Below are 7,780 nucleotides of genomic sequence, written 5' to 3'. Positions count from 1 at the left end.
GGGCGACAGAGCGAGACTCCGTCTCAAAAAAAAAAAAAAAAGAAAGAAAAGAAAAAAAAAATGCGGAGTAGGGGTGATGTTTTCTCCTATGGGGTACTTATGATGATCTTCCTGGCTTCCCAAGGTAGCTGCTCCAGTGAAATTAACCTACAGGGATTTATTTTTATTTTCTTTTTGCTTGTTTGCTTGTTTGTTGAGACATAGTCTCCCTCTGTCGCCCAGGCTGTAGGGCAGTGGTGCGATCTCGGCTCACTGCAACCGCCACCTCCCCGGTTCAAGCAATCCTTGTGCTTCAGCCACCCAAGTACCTGGGGTTACAGGCATGGCCACCATGCCCAGCTAATTTTGGTATTTTTAGTAGAGACAGGGTTTCACCATGTTGGCCAGGCTGGCCTCAAGTTATCCACCTGCCTCAGCCTCCCAACGTGCTATAATAGGCTGAGCCACTGTGTCAGGCCCACCCTGCAGGTTTTAAAACATTAAAAACCAGGAAGCTCACTTCCCTCATCCTCTTCTCCCCAGACTCTACTATTCTCTACATTTCATTTATCAAGAACATATGATGAACAATGTGATCCAATAAAGGGAAACACACAGCACTTAAGTTCCATGGACACCATGTTGCAACATTGGGCAGAGAACACATTGACATTCTTGTGCAGGCTGCCGCTGTAAACTGTTACTCCCTGGCACCTCCACACTAGGGCGGGAGTCCAAACTTGTGAGTGGGCAGCTAGCCATGCCAACAGATGGGCACAGGGATGATAGCCAAGGGACGATGTATGTGCATCAAGTATAGGTGTTCAGAACAGGAATTCCAACTGAGAAGACCAAAATGACTGTCTCAAGCTTATGGTTAAGAGCTTGTCAATTCATGCCTGGTTTAATATAAATGAACTGGAATTCAAGAGAACCGACATATTTTGACAGAAACTCAAATTTATTTTTCATAAAAATATAAATTCAACTTAGACATTTGCAGTAAATGACTTGGTGGCATTTTCTGAGAAGAAAATATTTCCACTTTTCCATTTCTCGTGATTGTTAAGCTTCCCTTAAAGATACATAGCACTGGACCCTTTTATAAAATTAGCTCATTACTTTCTCATTTGTTATTAACTCCTGAAATGCATTCAACTCTAGTACTTCAATGTCACCTATAATTATTAAGGAAATTTGTCCTAGCAGATCAATTATATTCAATTTCCTAACTTGATCTGTTAAATCTCAAAAACGCCTGAGATCTACTTTACATACTTCTTAATGCAGGAAAGATAATCCTAAAGGGATACTTTATCAGTGTTTTAAATTTTTATTTCTAATAATAATTTCAATATCTGAAATCCTAAAATTACATAATTTGAATTACAAATGGGAGGAGGGACATGCAGGATTGAGATTTAGAATCCCTTAAGATCATTAATATGAACAGAGAAGAGAATATATGGCTTATTTTACTTAAACTTATATTACCTAATGTCTTATATTACTTGATTATATTGCTTATATTACTTACATGATATTATGTTATACTTGCTTGGATTACTTCTCTGTACTTTTTTTCTAATTAGTAGAATTAAGGAATTGGACTAGGCTACCTCTGAAGTCCTCTCCAGCTACAAATTCTCCATTTCTCATGCAAACAAATGAAATGATGCTCTCCTTTCAAACTAGGAATGGAAATTCTGAGTGGAAGTCTCTCCATGGCTTATTGTAACCCCAGAAGAAGACAGAGCATGATGATGACTGCTATACAATCCAAACTGCTCTGGGTGGCTAAGCTTTTTAGAAGTAGGGAAGTCAGGATTTGTCCCGAAACTCTCAAAGATCTTCCAGAAACAAGTTTCCCCATCACCCAAAACTTCTTCATAATACTATTTTAAATTTTTTATTGAAGAATAATATAAGCAGAAAAGTGTATAGCTATGAACCTCCATAAATTGAACACGTGCATGAAAACAGCAACAAATGAGAAAATAGGCCAGATGCTGTGGTTCACACCTTGTAATCCCAGCACTTTGGGAGGCTAAGGCAGGAAGATCACTTGAGGCCAGGAATCTGAGGCCAGCCTGGGCAACACAGTGAGACCTTGTCTCTACTAAACATTTTATAAAAGAGGCTCTTTCTGCTCAGAAGACCCCTCTCTCTCAATAAAGAGAGCTGTTTTTCTTTCTCTTTTCTTCTGCCTATTAATCCTCCGCTCCTAAACTCCTTGTGTGTGTTTGTGTCCTACATTTTCCCGGCGCGAGACTATGAACCCTGGGTATATACCCCAGACAATGTCACTGTATCATATTGGGGACCTTGTCTGGGACACCAAGGCACAGCATTCATCGAAACAGTGAGTACAGGAGCAGAATCCAACTCTGTCCTTTCATTTGGGGTGCTCGGCCTCCATTTTAGAACCACATCAAACCAAATACTGGGCCCCCTTCAGCCATTTAAAAACGATTAACATGACTGCCAGCGTTGCAAGACTTGGGGGACAGGCTTACTGCAGAGAACATGGAGAATCCCCCAGCACCCACGTGTTGCTGGGCATGTTAGCCATGTTTGAACCAGCTTCCTTTCAGGGAGAACTTAGCCGTGGGGTGGGCTGGAAAAGGTTCTGGAACAACGGAGGATTTTTGGCTGGTGCTACCCCCCCACCCCACTGTTATCCAAAGGTTTCTTGACTGACCCCAGCCTCTGACTGCCCGTTGGGGTGTCGGCAACGGGATCTCCAGCTTTTCTATCATAATTTCCTCCTTTCCTGTCCATGACTGCCATCTCTTACCCCTCTCTCTCAATAGAGAGAGCTGTTCTTCTTTCTCTTTTCTTCTGCCCATTAAACCTCAGCTCCTAAACTAAAAAAAAAAAAAAAAAAAAAAAAATAACCAAGGCATGGTGATGTGTGCCTGTGGTCCCAGCTACCTGGAATGCTGAGGCAGAAGGATCACTTGGGCCTGGAAGATGGAGGCTGCAGTGAGCTGTGATTGTGCCACTACACTTCAGCCTGGGCAACAGAGGGAGACCCTGTCTCAAAAAAAGAAAAAAAAAAGAAAAAAAGAAAAAAAAAACCTAGCATATTATCTGCACCCCAGAAGGCACTGTTTTCTTCCAGTGTCTCCTCAAAAACACCCATTATCCTAACTTGCAACCACATAGATTCATCATGTGGCATGTACTCTTTTGTATCTGGTTTCTTTCTTTCATTCAACATTATGTTCATGAGGTAGATCCATATTGTTGCATATAGTTTTAGAATGTCCATTTTCATTGCTGTACAGTGTTCCATTTGTTTATCTATTCTACTGTAGATGGGCATTTGGTTAATTTCCAGCTGTGGGCTATTACAAGTAGTATTCCTCTGAACACGTTTTTGATGAACATATTTATGCACTTATTTGTGTATACACTGAAGAGTAGATTTGCTGGGTCATAGGGTATGCATATGGTTTAGCTCTAGTAGATATTGCCAATTTCCCCAAGTAACTGTAACCAATTTACACCTCCATAACCAGTTTTTGAAAGCTCCTCTTGCTCTGCGTCCCAGCCAAAACTTGGTATTGTATGTCTTTTTTCATTTTAACTCTTCTGGTGGATATTCCAATGTGTTTTTTATAATTTCTTTTTATTTTGATTATTGAGGCGAAAGTCACATAACAAAATTAACCTTTTTAAAGTGAACAATTTAATAGCAGTTAGGACATTCGCAATGTAGTACAACCTCCACCTCTATCTAGCTCCAGAACATTTCATTACTCCAAAAGGAAACTCTGTATACATGAAGCAATGGCTCCATGTTTCCTGTCCTTTGACCCATCCCTTGGCACCCATGGATCTGCATTCATCTCTATAGATTTACTTACTCTGGATATTTCGGATAAATGGAATCACACAATATGTGGCCTTTTGTGTTTAATATCTTTCTCTTAGCATAATGTTTTCAAGGTTCGTTCATATTGTATCATGTATCAGTATTTCATTCCTTTTATAGCTGGTTAATATTTCCTGGTGTGTATGTACTACAGTTTTGTTTATCTATGCATCCATTGATGGATATCTAGGCCATTTCCACCTTTTGGCTATTGTGAATAGTGCTGCTAGGAACCTGTGTGTGCATGTATTTGGTTGAGTACCTCCATTCTTTTGGGTATATACCTAGGACAGGAATTCCTGGGTCATATGGTAATTCTATGTTTAACTTATCGAGGAACTGCCAAGCTGTTTTCCACAGTGGCTGAACAATTTTACATTATCACAATTGGCCAGGTGCGGTGGCTCACACCTGCAGTCCCAGCACTTTGGAAGGCCAAGGAGGGTGGATCACTTGAGGCCAGGAGTTCGAGACCAGCCTGGCCAACATGGCGAAACTCCATCTCTACTAAAAATACAAAAACTTAGCTGAGCGTGGTGGCACATGCCTGTAGTCCCAGGAGGCTGAGGCATGAGAATCGCTTGAATCCAGGAGGCGGAGGTTGCAGTGAACCAAGTTCACACCACTGCCCTCCACCAGAGTAAGACTCTGCCTTTAAAAAAAAAAAAGAAAAAAAATACATTCTCACTGTACTAGGGTTCTGATTTCTCCATGTCCTTGGCAGGAAATGTACTTATTATTTTCAGGTTGTATTTGTTTTTAAAATTATAGCCATAGCCATCCTAGCAGGTATGAACCTCATTGTGGTTTTGATTTGCATTTCTCTAATAACTAATGAAGTTGAGTATATATTCAGGTTTCCATTGCCCATTTGCCTATCTTCTTTGGAGAAATGTCTGTTCAAGTCCTTTGCCTATATTTTAATTGTATTATTTGTCTTTTGGTCATTGAGTTTTAAGAGTTCTTTCTATGTTCTAGATATCAGATACTTATTTGTGAATATTTTCTCCTATTCTGTATACAGTCTTTTCACTTTCTTGACAATGTCCTTTGACATTAACACAAAAGCTTGTAATTTTCATAAGTCATCCAATTTATTTTCTTCTTTTGTTGCTTTTGCTTTGGGTTGTCATATCTAAGAATCGTTGTCAAATTCAAGGTCATGAAGATATAGAAGAAAATCTATGTTTTCTTCTAAGAATGTTATGATCTTAGCTCTTATGTTTAGATTATTGACCCATTTTGAATTGATTTTTATATATGGTAGGGGGTAGCCTAACTGCTCTGGCTAGAACTTAAGGAGCACTGTTGAACAGGTGTCCAACTTTATTATTTTGCACAGGTATATCAAGTTGTCCCAGCATCATTTATTGAAGAGTATCTTTTTCCCATTGAATGGTCTTGTTGAAAATCAAATTTTCATAGATTTATGGGTTTATTTCCATACTCTCAATTCTATTACAGTGGTCTACATGTCTGTCTTATGTCAGTACCATATAGTTTTGATTACTGCAGCTTTGAAATAAGTTTTGGAATTAGGAAGTGTGAGTTCTCCAACTTTGTTCTTTTTTAGTAGCTTTTCACTATTCAGGGTCCTTTACAATGCATTTGAATTTGAGAATAGGCTTTTCCATTTCTGCAATAATTATCATTGGAACATTGATAGAGACCACATTGAATCTATAGACCACTCTGTGTAGTATTGTCATTTCCATGCTATGGAAAATGAGACTGTTTTCTTAATTTCCTTATTGGTTGTTTGTTGTTGGTATATAGAAAAATCACTGTTAACTAGGCACAATGGCTCACGCCTGTAATCCCAGCACTTTGGGAGGCCACGGCGGGTGGATCACCTGAGGCCAGGAGTTGCAGACCAGCCTGGCCAATGTGGCAAAGCCCTATCTCTACTAAAAATACAAAAGTTAGCCGGATGTGGTGGCACGCACCTGTAGTCCCAGCTACTCAGGAGGCTGAGGCAGAAGAATCGCTTGAACCCAGAAGGCAGAGGTTGCAGTCAGCCGAGATCACACCACTGCACTCCAGCCTAGGCGTCAAAGCAAGACTCAATCTCAAAAAAGAAACAAAACAAAACAAAACTGTTTTTTCTGTGTGTTGATCTTGTACTTTGCAACTTTGCTAAATTTGTTTTTACCTCTACTAAAATCTAATACTGAAAGCAGATTTTACTAGAGCTAAAAACAAATATTCTTGTTTGTTCTTGTACAGTCTTTGAGAGCTTCTACATGTAGGATCATGTCCTCTGTGAAAATAGTTAGTTTTGCTTCTTCCTTTCCAATTCGTATGTCCTTTATTTGTTTTTCTTGCCTAACTGCTCTGGCTAGAACTTAAGGGGCACTGTTGAACAGTAGTTATTAAAACGGACATCTTTGTCTTGTTGCTGATCTTAGGGGAGTAGTTTTTAGTCTTTCATTCCATTGAGCATAATGTTAATTATGAGTTTTTTACAAATGCTTTTTATCACATTGAAGAAAGTTCCTTCTATTTCTAGTTTTTTGGGTGTTTTCATCATGAAAAGGTGTTGGATTCTATCAGATGCTTTTTCTACATCAACGGAGATAATCATGCGGGTTTTCCCCCTCATCCTATTAATGTTATGTATTACATTGATTAATTTTCTTATACTGAACCACACTAGTATTCCTGATTTTTAAATTCCACTTAGTCATAGTTTCGAATCCTTTTAATATGCCATTTCACTTGATTTAATAGTGTTTTTCGAGGTTTCTTGCTTCTATATTCATAAGTAATATTGGTCTGTAGTTTTCTTGTGGTGTCTTTGGCGTTAGAATCAGAGTAACACTGGCCTCATAAAATGAGTTAGTGTTTCCTCCTCTTCTCTTTTTTGGAAGAGTTTGAAACAAATTGGTGTTAATTATTCTTCAGATGTTTGGTAGAGCCAATGTGGTTTTAATTTGCATGTCCCTATTGCCTAATGATATTATCTTTTCATAGATTTATTGGTCATTTTTACATAATCTTTTGTTAAAGCCTGTTCATGGGCCAGTCATGGTGGCTCATACCTGTAATCCCAGCACTTTGGGAGGCTGAGGTGGGCAGATCACTTGAGGTCAGGAGTTCGAGACCAGCCTGGTCAACATGGCGAAACCCTGTGTCTATAAAAATACAAAAATTAGCTGGGTGCGGTGGCGTGCGCCTGTAATCCCAGCTACTTGGGAGGCTGAGGGAGAGAATTGCTTGAACACAGGAGGCAGAGGTTGCAGTGAGCTGAGCTTGCATCATTGCACTCCAGCCTGGACAACAGAGCAAGACTCTGTCTCAAGAAAAAAAAGTCTGTTCAAGTCTTTTTTCCATTTCCTATTGGTAGTCTGTCTTTTTCTTGATTTGTAGAAATGTTTACATATTCTGGATGAGTGCTTTTCAGATATACGTATTATTATATATTCTCCCTTTTTTTTTTTTTTTTTTTTTAGACGGAGTCTCACTCTGTCACCCAGGCTGGAGTGCCATGGTGCGATCTCGGCCCACTACAACCTCTGCCTTCCAGGTTCAAGTGATGCTCTTGCCTTAGCCTCCCGAGTAGCTGGGATTACAGGTACCTGCCACCATGCCCAGCTAATTTTTGTATTTTTAGTAGAGAGGGGGTTTCACCATCTTTACTAGGCTGGTCTTGAACTCCTGATCTCGTGATACACCCACTTCGGCCTTCCAAAGTGCTAGAATTATAGGCGTGAGCCACCACGCCTGGCCATGTTGTCCCATTTTATAGTTTCTCTTTTTATTATCTTAAGGGTGTCTTTTGATGAACAAAGTTCTTAATTTTAATATATCTTATTATATCATTTAAAAAAATATTTTTGGCCGGGCGCGGTGGCTCAAGCCTGTAATCCCAGCACTTTGGGAGGCCGAGACGGGCGGATCACGAGGTCAGGAGATCGAGAC

Source organism: Colobus angolensis, unplaced genomic scaffold, assembly GCF_000951035.1.
Source record: "Colobus angolensis palliatus isolate OR3802 unplaced genomic scaffold, Cang.pa_1.0 Scaffold63, whole genome shotgun sequence".
Classification (NCBI taxonomy): Eukaryota; Metazoa; Chordata; class Mammalia; order Primates; family Cercopithecidae; genus Colobus; species Colobus angolensis.
This window is presented reverse-complemented; position numbering follows the sequence as displayed.